Raw genomic sequence first — 23,574 nt, 5'->3', positions numbered from 1 at the left:
TTTTAGAAAAGCACTTGGTAGCATGTCAGTTTAATGAAAGAAACCCACATATGACACAGTTTATTGCAAGCTGGAGCACTCAAAGATGAAAATGTTGCAATGTCTTTATTGGAGGAACCTCCAAGATAGTGAAAGCTACTGATCTGTGGACAGCAAATGTTAAGCCTACTTTCAGCTTTGCGGCACGAGTGTCTGGATGGTGGATGGTGGTGCCATTCAGTGAACTCAGAATGTCTGAAGGAGAGGCAGCCTGAGGAAGTTTTGACATGCCTGTTGAGACAGCCCAGTGGACATGTCCAATTGGCAGTTGGATATATAGATCCGGGGTTCAGGGGAGAGCTAGGAATAGAGATTTATGAATCAGGAATTTTATCAGAGATGAAAGTGATAGGTTAGAACCGATTATCTGGGAAGGCAAGTAGTTTAAAAAGCAAGAGGATTAGGGACCCAACTGTGGTGAGCAACAGCATTTAAAGTGTGGGAGAGGAAAGAAGAGGAAAAGAGACTGAAATAAAGAAAGCTGAGAAACAGACGTACCTAATAAGGATCATTGCCACAACAACCATAAAAAGGAGCTTCAACAGGAATAATAAGGTAAGGAGTTAGATTTGGCATCCAGGAGGTCATCTGAAGAGGAAGTCTTCGTTTTGTTTGCTTGCAAAATTGTAGAAATAGAAATTAGGTCAGAGTGAGCAGAGAAAGAATTTGAAGATGAGGAATTTCAGATAATGATTATGAAAGGTAGGCGGGAAGAAGTAGAAAGCAGGATTGGGGCTTTAAATGAAACCCAGTGTTGACTCATGAAAGATTCTCTAGTAGACCTCACTGCAGCTCTCACAAGTCCTAAGGCTAAGTGCTAATGGGCATTTGAACAACTGAGCTACGATTGCAAATGACAGTATTTCACTGTCGATTTGAGGTCTGAGAGAGCTTTAGACAACTTCCATTGATTTTGTTCAATACTTTTCTAACATTTTAGATAAAAATCATCATTTTTAATTTCCAACATTTAGCAAAAATTCAATTTAATAAATATTCATTTTCATGTTTAGTTTTAACGGGAAGGAAGATATATATTGGTTAAATGATAACATTTTTATTTGATTTTATTTGTATTGAAAGCCTGGGGAACTGACAAGATCATCTGAAAAAAAAAATTTGCAAAAAAAATCACTTCTCTGCTAAATATTCAACAAAGTTTTCAAATGGTGCTGCTGAGAGCTAGAGGAGATATCTGGCTTCCCTCACACTAGTCGGGACCTGGCAGGAATGGGGGCAGCACAGCTTCTGGAGTTTTGACCAGAGATTTGTTTCTCTCTTTTATATAATAGGCACAGGGGTAAAATTATAACAGAATGACTGCTAAAATTATTTTGGGAAACCACTGCACTAAAGGATATCCCTCCTTGTAGCACTTAGAATAATGCTTCCTGTCTTTTGAGTCATGGTTCAGCAACAAAACGTTAAGACTCATGGCTCATTGGGTCAAAGGAGGAGACTGATGGCAACCTAAGTGACATGCCGGAGGTTCTGGCCATCCCTAGGTCTCTGGCTCACCAATAACTACTCTGTTGCACACTGGCTGGAATGCTTGGATTGTGGAAAGAATTAGATTATGGATCAAAATGCAACAAAGTGGCACTGGCCCTTGTACAAAAATCTTGAACGTAAAAAGTTAATTTGCATGAGAGGCAAGTGCCTTGAAAAGCTGACAGGGAAAGCTGGATTACAACCAAGCTGCTTTTTGCACTATGATGTAAAATTTTGATGAAATACAGTATAAGGTACATGAAGTAGAGACAGGATTTCTTCATGTGTTTTAAAGGTTTGGGGCCTTGTTTTGCATGTTATTTTATATGCGAGACTGAACTTTTGAGTGGAAAAAAAATGAGCATATTGGGGGAGAAAATTTAAAAAAAAATTGTTTTAAGGAAGAAAATATTCCTAATGTAAACAGGAAGATTAAGAATGAGGAAGAAGCTGGGAGCCACAGGACCCAATATTGTGGTGTTCCGGGGTGATGAGAATCTAAAGTGGATCAATAATGACCAGGAAACTGCTTCTAAACATGTTTTGGATTTGAAGCCAGAAAAAACCAAAAAAAAACTCCTAAGATGTGGGATCTTGACTCCTTGGTGGAAATACAGTATCTAAGTCTTCATTTCTTTCATGTTTAGAGTGGGTATAATAATACCCTTATCAGAGAGCTTTTGGGAGGATTCAATGTAATAGTTCACGTAAGGACCTTGGCAGAGTACTGACACATAGTAAGTGCTCAATAAATGTTAACTAAGAATATTAGTGTTACTCATTCAAGGCTGTTCACTATCCCCTGCATGGAAAACTCTGTCATATTTTTCTCTTACCTGGAATATCCTTCTCTCCCTACATTTATCCAAACCCCGTTTCTCTATTATGTACCCCCTCTTTCCTGAACTTTCTCAGTGAGATTAGAAATGCCCACGTCAGACTCTGTTCTCTGAGCTCAAATTGCATATATGGTAATTAACACACAGTTTAGCACAAATTCTCTGAAGGTTATGTGTCAATTCTAGCAGATTAATTAGTCTAAACTCATGGCAGGGTCCAAAAATAATATGTGAACATTTACCATGGAGGTACATTGTTTTTTTTAAATGTAATTTTATTGAGATATATTCACATACCATATAATCATCCAAAGTGTACAGTGATTCACAGTATCATCATATAGTTATGCATTCATTACCATAATCAAGTTTTGAACATTTTCATTACTCCAAAAAACAGAAAAAAAAAACACACCTACAACATTATATACCCTTGTCCACCCTCCCATTATTTATTTATTTTTTGTCTTTATTTTCCTACTCATCTGTCCATAGACTGAATAAAGGGAGTGTCAGTGACAAGATTTTCACAATCACATAGTCACACTGTAAAAGCTATATAGTACATCTGTCTTTAAAAATCAAGGCTACTGGATTATAGTTCAACAATTTCCACATTTCCTTCTAGCTGTTCTAATAACTGAAAACTAAAACAGGGATATCTATATAGTACATAAGAATAACCTCCAGAATGACCTCTTGACTCTATTTGAAATCTCTTGGCCACTGAAACTTTATTTTATTTCATTTTCTTCCCCCTTTTGGTTAAGAAGGCTTTCTCAATCCTACAATGCTAGGATGAGGCTCATCCCAAGAAGTCATATCCCACATTGCCAGGGAGATTTACATCCCTGGGAGTCCCATGTAGGGGTGGAAGGCAATGAATTTGCCTGCCGAGTTGACTTATAGAGAGGTCACAGCTGAGCAACAAATGAGGTTCTCTGGGCAAGGGGTAGGGGTGACTTGTGGGCATAATTATAAGTGGGCTTAGGTTCTCCCTTGTAGGAGTAAGTTTCATAAGGTCAAGATCGAGGGCTTAGCCTATTAAATTGCTAGTCCCCAAGGCTTGTGGACTATCAAGAATTCTGCAGGTGGGGAAGTTTATTAGTCCTAACCAGATCAGCGTAATTCAAATCTGTAATTGAAGTCTCTCTCTTCTTCAGCTTTTTAAACACTTGCTGTTTGGGGTAATACTGACTTTCACAGTTGCGGAACTCCAGCTCTGAGTCTCAGGTGTCACACAGATACCCTAAATTCCAGGGAATGACCAGGTTATACACAAAGACTCAGCATCTCAGAATTTAGAAATAACCGTTATAACTCAAGAATAGATGTGACTGTTGTGAGAGCTTATAATTTAGGAATCTTTACAATAACCTTTCCCCTGATAATCTATGCTCTCAAATCCAATTCTCAGAATTTGCACATTATGGTTAGTGCATATTAGTGAGGAGTTATAATATTTGTCTTTTCCTTTCTGGCTTATTTCACTCAACATACTGTCCTCAAGTTTCATTCACCTGCTTGCATGCCTCACAACTTCATTCCTTCTTGCAGCCGCTCAATATTCCATTGTATGTATTACCACAGTTTTCCCTTCCATACATCAGTCTATGTACCTTAGGCCATCTGCATCCATTGCCAATCGTGAATACTATGCCATAAATACCAATGTGCAAATGTCCATTCATGTCCCTGCTTTCAGTTCTCCCATGTATATGCATAATAGCGGGGTTGCAAGATCATATGGCAATCCTATTTAGCCTCCTCTGAAACCACCACACTGCCCTCCGGAAGGGCTGCAACGTTGTACATTTTTTACCAACAGTGAATAGTTACATCTCTCTCTCTCCACCTTTTCTCTGGCACTTGTATCTTTCTGTTTAGTTTTTAAACAATTTTATTCACACACCTTGCAATCCATCTTCAGTAAACAATCAATAGTTTCCAGTACAATCACATCATTATGCATTTACCACCACAAATTTATATGAGGCCGTTTCTATTTCTTCCACAAAGAAAGATGAAGAGGGGGAAAAAAGAAGAAGAAAAAAATAAAATAAAATAAAAAGGAGAAACAGCAACACCAACACCAAGAATCCTGTACCCCTTCCTTATATGCCCCTTTTATCAACATGTGATTTTGGTATATTGCCTTTGTTACACTAAATGGAAGCATATTACGATGTTACTGTTAACTACAGACCATAGTATGCACCGATTGTATCCTTTCCATATACCATCCCATTTTCAATACCTTGCAATATTCATTTGTCATCCCTTATATAAAAACATTATTATATTTGTGCATTCAGTCACCATCGTTATCTACTCTAGGTTTCACAAAGTTGCACAGTTCCAGTCTTTATCTTCTGTCTTTCCCCTTGGGGTCAAATATGCCCCTAGCTTTCCTATTTCAACATTCTCAAACTGAGCTTTGTTCAGTGTACTTACAGTATTGTGCTGCCATCAGATAGTATTGTGCTATCCATTTCTAGATCTTTATAATCAACCCTGTTGAACATTCTGCACTCTTCTAGCATCAAATGCCCAATTTCCAGCCTCTTTTTACTACCTGATTATGTGTTCTCAACTTTAACTCTCCAAGTTCTCTCATTAATGTTAGTTCATATTAGTGAGAACTTAGAGTATTTGTTCTTCTGTTTCTGGCAGATTTCACTCAGCATAATGTTGCCAAGGTTCATCCATGTTGTTGCACATGTCATGACTTTATCCTGTCTTTTCAGCTGTGTAATATTCCATCATATGTATATACCACAGTTTATTTATCCACTCATCTGTTGATATACGTTTGGGCTGTTTCCATCTCTTGTCAGTCATGAATAATGCTGCTATAAACATTGGTGTGCAAATGTCTGTTCATGTCTCTGCCTTCAATTCCTCTAAAATATACCTAGTAATGGGGTTGCTGAATCATATGGCAGTTCTATACCTAGCTGCTTGAGGAACTGCCAAACTGCCTTCTAGAGTGGTTGCACCATTCTACATTCCCACCAACAGTGTATAAGTTTACCTCATTTTTCACATCTTCTCCAAAAACTTGTAGTTTTTCTTTTCTTTCTTTTTTTTCAATAATACCTATCTAGTTGGTGTGAGATGATATGTCATTGTGGTTTTGATTTGCATTTTCCTAATAGCCAGTGAAGTTGAGCATCTTTTCATATATTTTTTAACCATTTGTATTTCCTCTTTGGAAAAGTGTTTGTCCATGTCTTTTACCCATTTTAAAATTGAGTTGTTTGTGTGTATTTTTGTTGTTGTTGTTGTTGAGTTGTAGGATCTTTTATATATTCTGGGTATTAACCCTTATCTGAAATGTGGTTTCCAAATATTTGCCTTCCATTGCATAGGTTGCTTTTTTTACTTTCCTGACAAAGTCCTTTGATGCTCAAAAGTGTTCACTTTTTGAGGCAATCCCATTTATCTGTTTTTTCTTTCATTGCTTGCACTTTGGATATGAGGTATAGGAAACCCCCTCCTATCACAGGTCTTTATATTTCCCTACATTTTCTAAATTTTTTATGTTCTTGCCAGAGACTTAGATTCAATTCCCGGAGCCTACCCATGCCAAAAAAAAAAAAAAAAAAAAAAAATCATGTTCTTAATTCTAATGTTTAGGTCACTGATCCATTTTGAGTTAATTTTTGTGTAAGGTATAAGATAGGCGTCCTCTTTCATTCTTTTGCATATGGATATCCAGTTCTCTAAGCATCATTTGTGTAAGAGGCTCTGTCCCAGTTGAATTGACTTGACCACCTTATCAACAATCAACTGTCTGCAGTTGAGAGGGTCTATTTCTGAACATCAGTTTGATTCCATTGGTCAGTATATCTATCTTTATGCCTGTAGCAGGTTGTTTTAACCACTGCAGTTTTGTAAAATGCTTTAAAGTCAGGTAGTGTTAGACATCCACTTCATTCTTCTTTCTCAAGATATTTTTACCTATTCAGGGCACCCTGCCCTTACAAAAAAGTTTGGTTATTGTTTTTTCTATTTTTGCAAGGTAAGGTCTTTGAATTTTAATTGGTATTGCATTGAATCTATAAATCAATTTGGGTGGAATTGACATCTTAATTATGTTTAGTCTTCCAATCTGTGAACACGGTATGGCTCTCCATTTATTTAGGTCTTTGATTTCTTTTAGCAATTTTTTGTAGTTTTCTGTGTATAGGTCTTTTGTGGCCTTGGTTAAATTTATTCCTAAATGTTTTTCTTTTGGTTGCTATTGTAAATAGAATTTTTTCCTTGATTTCCTCTCAGATTGCTCATAACTAGTGTATAGAAACACTACTGATTTTGGTATATTGATCTTGTACCCTGCCACTTTGCTGTCCTCATTTATTAGCGCTAATAGGATTTGTTGTGGGTTTTCCATGACTTTCTACATATAGTATCATATCACCTGCAAACAGTCAAAGTTTTACTTCTTCCTTTTCAATTTGGGTGCCTTTTATTTCTTTTTCTTACCTAATTTCTGTAGTTAGAACTTCTCCCACAATGCTGAATACAATGGTGACAGTGGGTATCCTGGTCTTGTTCCTGATCTTAGAGGGAAAGCTTTCAGTCTTTCCCCACTGTGTATGATGTTAGCTGTGCATTTTACATATATTCCCTTTATCATTTGGGGGAAGATTCTTTCTATTCCTATTTCCTTCATCAAGAAAGGATGTTGGATTTTGTCATATGCCTTTTCTGCATCAATCAAGATGATCGTGTGGTTTTTCCACTTGGATTTATTGATGTGGTGTATTACATTAATTTATTTTCTTATGTTGAACCAGGCTTGCATAACTGGAATAAATTCCACTCGGTCATGGTGTATAATTCTTTTAATGTGTTGTTGGATTTGATTTGCGAGTATTTTGTTGAGGATTTTTGCATTTATATTCATTAAAGAGATGGTCTGTAATTTTCTTTTCTTGTAGTATCTTTATCTGGCTTTGGTTTTAGGGTGATGTTGACATCATAGAATGAGAAAAGTAGCTTTCCCTCCTCTTCAAAGGTTTTGAAGAATTTGAGCAGATTGGTACTAATTCTTTCTTGAATGCTTGGTAGAATTCACATCTGAAGCCATCTGATCCTGGACATTTCTTTTGGGGGAGCTTTCTGATGACTGACTCAATCTCTTTACTTGTGATTGGTTTGTTGAGGTCTTTTATTTCTTTTCAAGTCAATTTTGATTGTTCATGCTTTTCTAGGAAGTTGTCCATTTCACCTTTGTTGTCTAGTATAGTAGCATATAGTTGTTCATAATGTCCTCTTAGTATCTCCTTTATTTCTGTGGGCTCAGTAGTTATGATCAATCTACCATTTTTAATTTTATTGATTTGGATCCTCCCCCTCCTCTCTCTTTCTCTCTTCAGCCTAGCTAAGGGTCCATCGATTACTTCTGGTTTTGTTAATTCTATTGTTTTCATGTTCTCAATTTTGTTTATTTGCGCTCCAATCTTTTTTTTTTTAATCCTTCCTTCTGTTTGCTTTGGGGTTAGCTTGCTGTTCTTTTTCTAATTCCTCCAAGGAAACAGCTAATTCTCTGATTTTTGTTCTTTCTTCTTCTTTTTTTTAATAAAGGCATTTAAAGGCAATAAATATCCCTCTCAGTACTGCCTTTGCTGCATTCCATAAGTTTTAATATGTTGGTTTTTTTTTTCTTGCCTTGAGATATTAACTGATTTCTCTTATAATTTCTTCCCTGATTCACTGGTTCTTTAAGAGTGTGTTATTTAGCCTCCATATATTTGTGAATTTTCTAGTCTTCTATCTTTTACTGATTTCTTAGTTCACTGTATTATGATATGAGAAAGTGTTTTTATAATTTCAATATTTTTAAATTTATTGAGACTTGCTTTGTGATCCAACATGTGTTCTATCCTGGAGAATTATCCATGAGCACTTGAGAAAAATGTGTATCCTGCTATTGAGGGGTATGATGTTCTTTAAATGCTTGTTAAGTCTAGTTTATTTATTGCACTATTCAAAATCTCTGTGTGTCCTTATTAATTCTGTCTAGATGTTCTATCCATTAATGGGAGCAGTGTATTGAAGTCTCCAACTATTATTGTAGAAGTGTCTACTTCTCCTTTCAGTGTTGTGAGTGTGTACCTCATGTATTTTGAGGCACTGTGGCTCAGTGCATAAATATTCATTATTGTTATGTCTTCTTGATGAATTGTATTTTTTATTAATACCTGGTGACCTTCTTTATCTCTTTTGTTTTACATTTGAAGTCTAATTTGTCAGATATTAGTATAGCTACCCCTACTCTTTTCTGGTTGTTGTTTGCATGAAAATATCTTTTCCAACCTTTCACTTTCAACCTAGTTTTTTCTTTGGGTCTAAAGTGAATCTCTTATAGACAGTATATAGTAGGGTCCTTTTTTAAAAATTCAGTCTGCCAATCTATGTCTTTTGATTGGGGAGTTTAATCCATTAATATTTAATGTTATTACTATAAAGGCAGTGCTTTCTTCTACCATTTTGTCTTTTAGATTTTATATGTCATATTTTATTCTTTCTCTCTCTGTCTCTCTCTCTCTCTCTCCCCTTACTGATTGTCCTCATTTCTACACTCTACTCCAAACCTCTCTCTCCTGCTTTTTTTTTTTTTTGTATCTACCTATAGTGCTCCCTTTAGTATTTCTTATAGAACAGGTCTCTTGTTCACAAACTCTCTCAGTGTCTCTTTGTATGAAAATATTTAAAACTCTCCCTCATTTTGGAAGGACAATTTTTCCAGGTATAGAATTCTTGGTTGGCAGTTTTTCTCTTTCAGTGTCTTAAATATATCACGTCACTTCCTTCTTCCCTCCGTGACTTCTGCTGAGAAGTCTGCACATAGTCTTATTGAGCTTCCCTTTTATGTGATGGATCCCTTTTTTCCTGGTGCTTTCAAAAATCCTCTCTGTCTTTGACATTTGACAATCTAATTAGGGTAAGTGTCTTGGAGTAGGTATAGTTGGGTCTCTTTTGTTTGAGGTATGCTGCACTTCATATATGTGTAATTTTATCTTTCAGAAGAGATAGGAAATTTTCACTGATTATTTTAGTGAAATATAATAATAAATAAATACATTATTTATTATTTATAAATATTATTCTTAATAAATATATCTCTAATAATCCTGAGAATACTAATGTATTTATTAAGAATATGTTGAGGTACAAATAAAAGAGCCCCCCCTTCTTCCAAAAGAAAATAGTGGTTTAAGTGTTTGCTTATTTTTTTTAAGCAAAGCAGTTTTTTTTAAATAGAGAATTTTATTAGCCTTATTAGAGGGCTTGCCGTGATCCTTTGAGATCTGTCCGTTTCTTCTTTTCATGCATTCTCCTCCTCTACTCTCTTTCACTTTCCTTTCATAATGGTGCCAAAACCTGGGACAGGGCTATGGCAGGGACACCCCCCCCCTCCCTGACTCTTCCCCCCTCCGTTTGAACCCTTCTCCTTTAAACTCTTCTTTTTCTTTTCTTTCATTTTCATGCCTGGCTCCATGGGACCCAAGTGACCCTTGGAGCTCACTATAGGCTAAACAGCTGCACAAAAATGGCCCAAAGTCACATTCTCTTAGGAGAGCATGGCTTTTGTGGCCTCATTGCCACATGAGCGGTGCAAGAATCCCAGTGGTTCTTTATTGGCCCTCTTGTCAAACCCTGAACCTGAGCAATCTTTAGTCCTCTGCTCTCTCATTAAAACCTCCAGATCAGGGGACCCTTGCTATTTCAGCCACCGCATCCACCATTGACTGATTAAAATTGCCCTCAGACATCACTGGTGGGTGAGTCTCCCCACTTTATTCTCTCCCCACAGAGGCGCTCTGTGGGCTCTTCTCTCTCTCTCTCTCTCTTCTGAAATGGACCCTGCAAGTCCCCTCAGCTGGCCAGATTAGGGGACACCCTCCCTGCCCAATGAGCAATGAGGATTCCATTCCAGCCCCTCACCAGATAGGAGACACCCTGCCTGGTATTGAAGACCTGGTCCTTTTGGCCTCCCAGAGTTAGCCTTCCTCCTCGTTATCTCTCCCTCAAAAAGGGGACCTGGATCTCCATCCTGGCAGACTCACTTCCTGCCTGTCTCATAAAAAATCTAAAAACATTAGGCTTAATGCCTGATTTAAAGGCCACTAAACTCCTCCAACTCTTAAGTCAGATCTGGCCACAATACAATTTAGACAATCAACGTTGATGGCCAGAATTTGGGACTTTTGACCCTGTCATACTAAACGAACTAGACTCCTTCCCCAAATGGCCAGTGGTCTGAGGTGCCCTATCTCCAGGCCTTTTTTTTTTTTCAATCTCTGCTCCAGACCTTCACTTTGTAAGTCATGCTCTCCTCTCCAGCTACTCCTGGCTGATACCTGCGCCACACCAGGAAAACACTCCCCACCCCCACCCTCACCTTCACCAACCCTACCCTGTTGATAACCCCTCTCCATACTGATCCCCTCCCCAAAACCCTAACCCACCCCCTCCTATTCCCCCATCGAACCCGAGCCTCAACACCTAAGTAGCCGTGCCCTCCCCTCTTACACACGCTCCAAATCCACTTCTGGCCGAAACCTACCTCAACACACGTTTCGCCTCCGAGAGGTGGTGGGAGTGGAGGGACCAGTTCGGGTTCATGTCCCCTTCTCAATGGCAGATATGTCCCAAGTTGAGGAAAAATTAGGCTTCTTCTCCAAGAATGTTACCAAATATCACAAAGCATTCATCCGCCTTACTCAGGCTTACCTCCTTACATGGTTGGATCTTTATTACATCCTCACGTCCACCTTAACCCGGGACGAATGGAGCTGCATTTGGCAATCTGCCCAAGGAATTGCAGCATTGCTTCGTGGTGAGAATAGAAACCTTAACCCAGTTGCAGATCTGGCCTCCCCACCAGTGAACCAGATTGGACACCACCAGGGACCCCAGAGTTCAGAATAGGGACCACATGATAGCCTGCGTACTTGAATGGATGCGCAAGAACACCCATACCCAACTAAATTATGAAAAAATCCGGGAAATTTTCCAAAAACCTGAAGAAAACCCCTCCCTCTTTATGGCCAGGCTAACCGAGGCTGTAACAACATACACCAATCTGGACCTCAGTATGCCAGGAGGCACCCTCTTCCTACATGTACAATTTATCAGACAGTCTGCCCCCGACATCCAAAGAGAGCTTCAGAAGCTTGAACAATGCACACAAACTCCACAACAGGAACTCTTTGATATAGCCTTCCAGATGTTTAACAACTGGAAGAGAGAAAAAACTCAAGCAAGACCAAATACCAGCTCTTAGCCATGGCCCTACAGGATCCTCAACATGGCCCCACACCCCAGCATCCCATCTCCCCAGGACAAAAATGGCAGACCTACCTAGGGCCTAAACCTCCCTCCGAGCTCTACACCTCCCTCCAAGCCATGCTCCAGCTGTGGACAATGGGGCATTGGAAAGTGGAGTGCCCTCAGCGGCAGACACTCTGACCCTCGGGTCTCCCACTTATAGAACCAAGAACCCCCTTTCCACAGTTACTGGAAGGAGGGATCCCAGACACCACTGCCCTTGCCACTGAGCGTGACAATCCCAGGGAGCCCAGGGTAATAGTGACGGTGGCCGGCCATATCATTTCCTTCATGGTCGACACTGGGGCAGCTCTCTTTCTCCTGAATACATGGAAGGGACCCACAATAAAAGGAACCCAGCCCATAGTAGGAGTATCAGGAACTATTACCTATCCCCACAAAACCCCTTTCCTCCTCTGCTCCTTCAGGGATCTCACACTCACCCACTCATTCATTGTCATCCCCACCTGTGCAGTTTCCCTTTTAGGAAGAGATATCCTCCATAAGCTTCGAACTTCCCTCCACATCCCACCCCTACATGAAACTACCATCTTTTTACTCCAAACAGCAGAACCAAAACAACAACCCCAGACTGACTCCCCACTCCCCAAGCCTCTAAATCCCGTGAACGCCCTCAACCTGTCTGACTCCCACATCAACCCTGCCATTTGGGACACAGACCATCCTCAAATTACTCCTCATCATTCCCCCATCCTTATTCAGCTCCAAAACATCAATTTGCAACAAGAAACACCCCCTCCAAATGTTACAGCCCTAACAAAGTTTCAACCCCTTACAGCCATGGCCTTTGGACACCCCATCTCCTTCTGGCACACCAGAGAAAACATGAAATGCCAAGGAGCAGGTAAATTCTTTCCGGTTTCCAGAATTATTTTGCCCCCCTGCCTGGCCTACACATCTGAACTCTTCTGGTTACGTGGCTCAAATGCCTTTCTGTGTCTCCTCACCAACTGGATGGGAACATGTACACTAGCCTTCCTATCACCCCAAATAAACCTAATCCCCCCGACACCCCTATTCCCATAACCCTGGTCCAACCCCTCCCCCCCCACCACCAAATCAAGAGAACTATCCAGTTAATCCCCCTACTAGCCACACTTGGTGTCCTCCCTGGAGTAAGTACAGGAATAGCAGAACTAGGTGTGTCGTTACACAGCTTTACCATCCTGTCACAACAACTGGCTTCAAGCCTCCAGGAAATCTCAAAACAGCTTATAGCTCTACAGGACCAAGTAGACTCCTTAGCTGCAGTAGTATTATAAAAAAGATGTGGGCTTGACATCTTAACAGCTGCACACAGAGGCATCTGTGCATTACTCCAAGAACAGTGCTGTTTTTATACTAACCAGTCCCACTTAGTCCGATATGGAGCCCAATGCCTTAGAGACCTACTTACTAGAATCAGGGATGAAGCCTTGCCTACCTCTCTATTGGCCTAGGTAATCTCTCCTCTTGGTTCATACCCCTTGTAACTCCCCTCATAGGTCTTATATTAATTTTGTCTTTTCTTCCTGGCTTTGTTAATCTCCTACAGAAGTTTTTTGCCAGATGAATCACCGCCATCTTTAGAGCCACAACTCAAGATCATGTGAAAGCAATGTTCGTCCTCCAGGCTTGCCAAAGACCTCCCCCCCACGACGCCCCCCAGTTGGCAGGAAGCAGCAAGATACGATGACGTCGCCCCGCTCCCTTCTATACTCCTCCAGAGTCTGAAACGATGGAACTAACAAACTGACCTAACCTGTCGCGTCTCATGGTTCAGCTTGACTGCCCCTTGGTCCGTCCCTCTCAAGCTCTCTAATAAAGCTTGCCATGATCCATTGAGATCTGTCTGCTTCTTCTTTTCATGAATTCTTCTTCTCTACTCTTCTTCGCTTTCCTTTCACAAGCAAGGTAGGAAAAGTGATTTTTGTTTAAGGTCAATGTATTAAAAATAATTAAGATCCACTTACACAACAGAAGTAGAGAATGAATAGTTGGAGATTGAACCATGTCCCCCACAAAAGGCATGTTTGGGTCCCAACCCCTGGATCTGTAAACATGAACCCTTTTATAAAAGGACTTTAAGGTGTGTCCAGAGTGAATGAAAGTGGGCCTTGATCTAGTGTGGCTGAAGTCCTTCTAAGCAAAAGAAATAGGACACAGGAGGAGAAGTCATGGGGAGCAACCAATAGCTGGAAATCAACAGAATTCACAAGAGAAAGGATAAGATGCTACCACATGTATGGCCCTGTGACAGAAAAGTCAAGGAATCCCAAAGATTGCCTGCCAGAAGATACGGACCCTAAGAGGGAACAATCCTTCTAAGCTCTGAAACTATGATCCAATAAATTCCTGTGTTGAAACCAACCCATTGTATGGTATTTGTTTGAGCAACCAGGAAACTAAAACAAATAGGCCACAAGTGATGTCTTTACAATAGTTCACCCTCCTTGACTACTCAACATCCATACAAACTCGACACTCCTCAAAATTCCTTCAAACTATTGTATCTACCTCAAAGTTGTTACTCCCTGGATGAGATACACTCTGTGTCTTCCTGGTTGCCCAGTGACTTCATAAAATTAAAAGCAAGTTATCAGGCGGGCCACGGTGGCTCAGCAGGTAAGAGTGCTTGCCTGCCATGCCCGAGGGCCCTGGTTCGATTCCTGGTGCCTGCCCATGTAAAAAAAAAAAAAGCAAGTTATCTATGTCAATAGGTAGGGGACACAGGGGAAGGGTACGGATCCTTTGTGGAAGAAAAGGAAATTCTTCATGAGAATTTGGTGGCAAAGGCATGTCTATTTATTTAAGTTGGACTGTATGATGTGTGAATAAAACTGTTTAAAAATGAAAAAAAAAATAAAAAGCAAGTTATCTATCTTAACACATCAGATAGAAGTGTGGAGAGAAGTAGAAGAAATGGAAGAAAAAACTCCCATTCAGAAATGGACAGAAAGGAAAACACAGGAAAGGAAAGAATAGCAGAACCATATCTGATCAAATTCTGTTGGACCAGAAGAGCACAAATTACCTGTTCTATCAGGTTAGCCCTTCCCCTTCCCCTTGGTAGGATCTTACTTCCCTGTCAGTTAGCATGGCCACATCTTGGGGATGTCATTCCAGCAGGAGGATATTATCTGGGAGGCTGCTTTGCTTTAGTCGCTCAGCTCTTGTTGACACAAACTTGGACACTGGGATCATTAAGGTTTGCACAGTCACAGGCTGTTGTCAGCTGTAATTCCTGTGTTGAATCTATCAGCTTCTAATCCATTTTATGTGCCAGTAACCAAAGGCAAAGATATTGTCTAGATTTTTAATCTTTAGGCCCAAGGACATGAAGTGACCCTTTAGCTAATGGTCACTCCCTTGAGGCAGTTCAAAATGTTGAGTACTCTTAATGTGGTCTTTGTCAATGGACAACTGCTGTTATTTGGCTGAGAATTCCTACTAGAATTGTTTGAGCAAAAAATGGAGGCCTGGTTTATCTATTCTTAAAGCTACTGATTGGCAGCTGCTTCTTTCATCAGCATTCATCTGAGGTATCAAAGACAATTAGAAAACTCCAATTATGAGCCTTTCAGTTGCAGACAGAATGTTCTTTAGGGCAGCTGGCCCGTCTGTATTCATCCCTTTCTTGTTGGAATTTTCTGAAAGCAGAGAATTTGTTCTATTACTCAACAAGTATTCTGAATTTTTGCTAGTATTTTCCTTATCATTCCAACCTTAGCTGGTACATTACCTGCACCCGAAGGCCTAGTATACTGCCATCTAACCAACATCTATCAGGAGCCACCGGCTTTCCCATCTGAAAGTCTTGGGTCCTCTGTGACTCACAGCACTCCTGGCAGAAACTTCTGTTTCAATCCTGGTTCTCAGGAGCAAACAAAGCTGGCTCTCCCTAATTAAATTAAAAGGAGTTTATCTGAAAAATATTGAGGGGCCATATTATTTACAGGAGTGTTGATGAACCAGGCCAAAGGGTAAGCTTTTAGGACCAATGCTCCAAACCATGCCCACTTGGTCTGATGAAGATACAAAACATATGGCCATGGCCTCTTAGCATTGGTGTTTGATGGAACGTGTCTTTATTTCACCACAGTTGACTACATCATGATGTCTCCTTTTAGCATGTAGTTGGTCTTATACCCAACACTGTCCCAGGAAGTCCACTGTCTCAGCTTCCATCCTCAGCAGCAAAATGCAGACTGAGCCTGGCCTCTGTCCTTAAGTTGTTCACTCATGAATCAAAGTCTCACATGGGAACTGTTGTTTTCCACCCTTTTCTTGGTTATGCAGGACTTTTACAACAGGGACTTCCCCAAAGAAAACAAAAACACTCAAAAGGGACTGGCAAGTCAGAAAACATGATCAATGCCCACTAAAAATAGCTATAATTATGGCTTATGATTGTCTTCTTGAGAGATATCAATTTCTGTGGATTGAGGAATCCAAGGTAACAAGGGCAGAATCATATCAAATGTCATCATTCTCTTCAAACTGTGATCACAAAATGGTTATTTACCAAAAAATTGATAAATGAAGAAAATTATACTTTTTATTTGTGGGGTTATTTGTAGATAACAACAGAATAGAATTTGTTGTTTTTATAGTTCCATGACTGTGGTTTACATGAGCCACCTCCAACAACTTGAATAGCCACTAATGACTCACAAATGTTATTAATAACCAAAGTCATAAGCAATGAACTCTTCATCCTGATTTTAAATGTAGCACATATGCTACCTATGTTTAGAAAAGACAATTTGGGGCAAAGACAATAATAAGCTTTCTTGGAGGCTTATTTTGTCTAAAATGGCTCATTTTGCAACTTAAAAATTAAGATAAGATGAAGTACATTTGACAAATATAACCGGAATTCTTTAAAGAAAATTTACATTTCATCTATCTATGGTTTGATTATCTATGTTGAGCTTAGACATAGGGCTAGAAAGTATCTTGCTCAAGATTCACACTTGTGGACCTAAACACTCTCTTTTCTTTCACAAATAATGAGCATAACACTCATTTTAATTACTTTTCTTTGATTGCTCGTAAACTGGTGGTGAATCATATCAATAATATATTTAAGGACCTACTATTATTTATTTTTTAAAAAAAGACTAATCAAAAAGTGAGTAAAATTCAACAGCATGATGTAAAACTTGACCAGCAAATGCTCATAACTCATGGTATATTTTAAAAATTTTAGATGACAGCAAAATATTCTAAAAGGTTAGGATTGATTATAAGTATGGAACTTTAAAATTTGAGATGTGTTCAATAATTGGTCTACTCAGTGATAAATCTATGTCTTCCCCAGTGTTACTGAGGCCATACGTTCTAAGATATTATTCTAAACTTTATTGCCTTCCTGTTCATTGATAAAATCTGACCTACGTATTAGTTCTTCATATTTTATTTTTCAAAGACAATTTAAAACTCAGTTTAAATACCCAAATAATCTTTAAGGATATTATCAATGGAAATTTGTAGAAAAATATGAGCAGATGGTCAAATTATCACCCCCTAATATCTTACGATACTGCCATATCATCTTCCAAAGAAATTAAAATGCAATCAAATATGTATTAAACGTTTACTTTGTGCTGGGCCTATGGATATAAAAGTGAGTAGCTCATAGTTTCTTGCCCTTGAAAAGCATTTAACTAAAGCATATAACAAACAAGTAAACCACAAACTTTACCGATAGAATGCAGTGGAAAAAGAAATAAAAAGTCATTCTTTCTGAGTTTGAAGGTTCAGAGAAGACTACATAAAAGGAATGACCTTCAAAAGGTATACAGGATTTTATCTGGTGAATAGAAGCAGATAATTGAAGGGAGAGGGCATAGTATGTATATAGTATGAGATAGCACAGAATAGTATGAAGTGGAAGTGCTTTGCACATTGGAGGATGGGGAATAAAGGTTAGTTTTGAACACATCAACAAGAATTACTTTCTTTATAGTATGTATCAAGATAAGATGACACACGCACACACAGAATTCTTAGTTTCCTTTTACAGGATGGTGGAATGGCAGGATTGAGTTGCCTAAAACTACTTACCACCAGATTTCTTGTTAAGTAAACAATAACTATTATTGTTTAACCCACTTTTTGGGGGGACTTTTGTATATTTGCAGCCAAATTCATTCTAAATGATATTTCTACTGAATCTGAATGTATGGGGGCGGACAGGAGGGGAATGGATGGGAGGATCTGGGCAGGTGTGTTATTGACAATCTCCCCCAGTTGATTTCAATCGACCTCCAAGACTGAGGACCACTGTTCCAACTGAGGTCCTTCACTTCTATGCTTCAACTCCGTCCTGGTGGGAGTGTGATATTAGGTAGTTCCTAAATGTCTATGTCTAGAAGCAACAACTCCACTTAAATTTATATATAAATATTAAAATCCACATGAACAACTTAATCTGGATATCTGACTCTTTCCAAACATGGGGTAGCTTGCCTTCTTTGGTAACACTTTAATTTTCCAGTTAACAAAATTATCATGGTGATAAATTTCAGGATATTGGGAGAAAGGGACTTGCTAAATATTTGCCATAAACGCAATGACCATTGGCATCTAAATATAATATTCTTTGCTTCCAGTTCTCTACCAGAAGTGGAATTTTTCAAATGTACAAAGGATCTGGGGTTCAGAGCTGACATTGGTCCTTTGGAGTTTAGGGAACAGTGAAATAGTTGCACATTCTTTACAGCCCTGTCACCACAGGCTGGAATGAACTACAGGCCCACGATAGTGGATGTTCAGACACGCTTTTTATTTTCCCAGAGAAGAAAGTATGAGTTCTTAGTGCTATCTAAACACATTTCTTACCTCAGCAGGTCACTGAGGTTCTGGTTTGTCTCTATTATTTTATAGAAAAATAAACTGAAAGCGAATGTAATTTTAAAAGATAAACAAAGAAAAAGAATGACTTTTCAGAGAATTTGATGGCATTATATATGCTCTGTATTCTGCGAAGGGTCACAGGAATCTGGATTTTATTTAATCTCCTTTTCAGGAGAAGGAAAAATCATTACATGGTGCTCTCAGGGGTCACAGAAAACAATATGTAGAGGAATTTTCCAAAGGGCTGCCATGACATTTAAATGCAGTTAAAATGGAAACAACCCAAACTGAAGATGCTAGCTGATCAAAAATGCTTATTAAATAAACACCTGCATCTTACTATTGACTCTGTAATGCAGGGTAGAGACAGATGTTTTATATACCTTTTTTTTTCTTTTCTGAAAGCTGACTGATGTAATAAGGGAACATGCTATTGGTATTTAGTTTCTGGCCTCAGAAAAGATATGTAAAGAATATTCACTCTGATACAGCCTCCCTCAGAGGTAAAAAAAGTAATGAAAATGTAAATCCTGACAGGTTAGTGAAATATTACCTTGAAGATATTTTTTCCAAGCTCAGTTGAATTTGAGATTCAATTTTTACAGAGTTTTGGGGAGGGTGGGACAGAGAGTGACAAGAGATAAAAACATTCAAGGTGCAGACATCTAATAGATGATACTCTCTGCATATGCATAGCCCCTCAAATGGCTACATCCTTAATTGAAAGGTCATGTAGAAGTAAAGTCCTTCCCTCCCCACAGAAAACTGCGGGAAAAATTTCATGTCTCAATACTTGGCTTTAGGTGTATGGTAGAGGTGGCCTTCTCAATAATTCTTAAGCAACCAGCACATAAGTATTTGCAGACTGAACTCATACCACCTGAATAGTTCAAAAGGCTATTGCCAATATTTTAGTCTAAAAGTGCCCCAATTTAATTAGTGTCCATAGGACACTAGGCAGAAGCAAATGAAAACATTTTCCATAGGCATCCACTATCAGGCCAGGCCTCAAGGAATACTTACATGTGAAGTTCCAATTTTCAAAGAATGAGAGCTCTTGGTCAGAATTGCAAACATACAGGAAAACAGGGCATGATGAAAGATTGTCAGTAGATAAACCAACAGACTGAATCAACAAGATTTTTAGACACTGGAATTATTAGACCATAAAGTGGGTGTGCTTAATACTTTAAAAACGTTTGCTTTTAAAAAGAGGGCATTGAAGATACAAATATGGTGCTATAAAATTAAACAAGCAGACATAAAAATAATAAAATAGAACACTTGGAAATGGAAAAAGGGAAATTACAACGTGGTCACGTTTAATGGATGATTAGATACTTTACGAGAAGATGAGTGACTAGATGATGGATCTGAAGAATTTAGCGAGACTGTAGCACAGTGAGAAAAAGAAAATATGACCAATTAGGGATATGGAATACAGTGAAAAATTCTAATAAAATTCAGATAACTGAAGTTCTAGAAAGAGAAGCGAAAGAATGAGGCAGAAGCAATACTTAAAGAGAAAATAATTGAAAAAATTTGCCTGTACGATGAAAAACATCAATTTACAGAGTCAGGAATCCTTAACAGAATAAATAAAAAGGAATACAAACCTAGATTATGTAGTTGAAACCATAAACTGGCAGAAAAATCTTTAAAACTACCCAAGAGAAAGGAAGTTCAGTCAGACTGACAAGTGACTTATCAGATCTGTGGGTAAATATAAACAAAATTGACTGCACAAACCAATACCTATTTTTGAGAGTTAAAAATGTATGAAGTCGTAATATCCAACAATAATTATATATAAGTCAGGAAGGGGGTACTCAAACCCAAAAGTTTTAATAAAGCAATCATTTAGAAGGAGAGAACAGTGCAGGTTTAGATTTTAATAAGTTAATTAGGAATGTTAAAATGTTAAGGTAATCAATTAGAAATAGAAATTTAATATATTTAAATTTCAAACCTATAGAAGGAAAAATGGAGCAAAAAAAAATCCAAATTACTACTTTTAAAAGGTATAAAAGCAAAGAAAAAGTAAAAAACAAGGGGGAACAAACAGAAAGCACAAAAATTAGAATAGTAGAAATGAATCCAAAGAGAAAAATCCATTACTTCTGAATTCTCAATATTATAATAATGACTGATAAATGTTTTATCAAAAATTTACAATCTGAAATGAAAACCGCTATGATCTATACACACATGCACCTCCAAAAATGTTAAGTTGTACATATGTTTAAGAATGAAATTTCATAGTTCTTGTAGAAATATCCCAAATGATTTCCTGATAATGTCTTGCTTCTTGTTAATGCTATTTCTTGAGGGTTTAGCTTTTGTATTTGCTTCTGCTAGTTACCTGGAGGCACCAACAACTAGATGTCATCTAAATAGTATCTTTCCCATAGTTCACATGTGATTTTCTTGTTTAGTTGTGTAACAATACATGTTTATTATAAAGCGTGGAAAGGCAAGGTAATTAGCACCCACTATCGCACAGAATAGATGTGTACTCAGAATAGATATGTATGGATCAATATATTCAATGAAGTATCTATTAAACATTAAAAAATTTGATAATCTGTATTTAAAAGTTTTATATAATGTAGAAAACTCTGGTAGCTTGTTATATGAGTTTTAGACTGCCCTAGTGATGTTTGGAGAAATTAATCTGAATTTTTGTAATTATTGATACTATTATGTTTTATTTGGGGGAATGGAAAAACATAAAAATATAGCTAAGATCCAGTTAATAAACAAGATTTTCAGCCTTGATTAAAAGCAAAATAGCTATCTAAATCGTCAGGACACAAGTTGAAAATGAAAGGATGGAACAAAGATTACTGGGCAAATGACAATACAAAGAAGAATGGCATAACTATACAAATATCATACAAAATATATTTTAAGACAAAAAGCATTAGTAGAGATAAAAATGTAATTACAAAGTAGGGAAAATGTTTAATATAGTAGGAAGATTTAAGAATTCTAACTTGTATCCATCTACTTAATAACACAGCCATATATATATGTACTCAGATGGTACATTTGTCTTTTCATCCTTTTTCTTATATACAAATATACCATCTGAGTGGGAGATTTTAACATGCTTGTCTCAGTAACTGAGAGATCAGCTACATGGTCAACTGCAAAATTTCATTCCATTTAAGACACTTAGAACTTTTTCAAAATCAATCACATAGTGCCACAAAGCAGGGGTCACCAAACTTCAAGTGACTGGTGTCATGTAGAACGTATTCTCTGACCACAAGGAAATTCAGTTAGAAATAATGAAATGATAACAAGACAAGACACATATTTTTGGAAATTAAACACTCCTAAAAATAGGACAAAGAAAAATAATAATGACAATTAGAACATACTGAGAACTGAGTGGTAATGAATATGATTCTTATCAAACTCATGTAACGAAGCTAAAGTGCTTCTTAGATGGAAATGTAGAATTTTAAGTACTTACTTAGAAAATAGCCTAAAACAATAAAAGCCTCAAAATGAATAAGCTTAAGGAATTAGATAAACAAAAAATTGAATTCACCCCCCAAGTGTAGAAGGAAGGAAATAATAGAGAACTAATGAAAAGAAAACAACCATAGAATAGAAAGGGTCAACAAAACCAAATGTTGATTGTTTGAAATGAATAGCAAAATTGACAAACCTCTGGTAAGACTGAGAAAGAAAAAAAAAAGGAGTGAAAAAATAATTTAGCAATGAGAAGAGGGTAGACTAGGCATTCTGTGTAGCTTAAAATAATAGGTTATAATTCAAAACTTTAAGCCAATAAATTAAAAATGTTGGGTGAAATGGACAAATTCATAGAAAAATATAAAGTAAACTAATAAACTAATAAGGAGGAATAGAAATAACCTAATAGGATTTTCATTATTAAGAACACCAAATCAGTAACTAGAAATTTTCCTTCATACCCCCACACCCCTAAAAAGGCCCAAATACTTTACCTGTGAATTCTACCAAACATTCAAGAAATGAATTAATTCCCACCCTACACACACTATAATAGGGTATAGAAATAGAGAAACTATTCCCAGATCGTTTTACCTGCTTCCCATTACCATGATTCCAAAACCTAAAAGGAGAGTATAAGAAAAGAAAATCATTGGCCAAACTAACTTGTGAACAAAAGATTTTTTTCATTTTTATTAATTTTTAATTTAAAAAAATATAGCAACAAACACAAACATTCTTAACCTATGATCATTCCGTTCTATATATAATCAGTAATTCACAATATCATCACATAGTTACATATTCATCATCATGATCATTTCTTAGAACATTTGCATCAATTCAGAAAAAGAAATAAAAAGACAACAGAAAAAATTCATACATACCATATCCCTTACCCCTCCCTTTCACTGATCACTAGCATTTCAATCTAAATGTATTTTAACATTTGTTTCCCCTATTATTTATTTTTATTCCGTATGTTTTACTCATCTGTTGATAAGGTAGATAAAAGGAGCATCAGACACAAAGTTTTCACAATCACACAATCACATTGTGAAAGCTATACTATGAAACAATCATCTTCAAGAAGCATGGCTACTGGAACACAGCTCCACATTTTCAGGCAGTTCCCTCCAGCCTCTCCATTACATCTTGAATAGCAAGATGATATCTACTTAATGCATAAGAATAACCTCCAGGACAACCTCTCAACTCTGTTTGGAATCTCTCAGCCATTGACAATTTATTTTGTCTCATTTTATTCTTCCCCCTTTGGGTCGAGAAGGTTTTCTCAGTCTCTTGATGCTGGGTCTCAGATCATTCTAGGATTTCTGTCCCACGTTGCCAGGAAGGTCCACAACCCTAGGAATCATGTCCCATGTAGAGATGTGGGAGGGCAGTGCGTTTGCTTGTTGTGTTGGCTGGAGAGAAAGGCCACATCTGAGCAGCAAAAGAGGTTCTCTTTTTCTCTCACTGCTTGTGAGAATATCTTGAATTCAACTTGGGGAAGTTG

This window comes from Tamandua tetradactyla, chromosome 5 (genome assembly GCF_023851605.1).
Source record: "Tamandua tetradactyla isolate mTamTet1 chromosome 5, mTamTet1.pri, whole genome shotgun sequence".
NCBI lineage: Eukaryota > Metazoa > Chordata > Mammalia > Pilosa > Myrmecophagidae > Tamandua > Tamandua tetradactyla.
Note: the sequence above shows the minus strand (reverse complement) of the source record.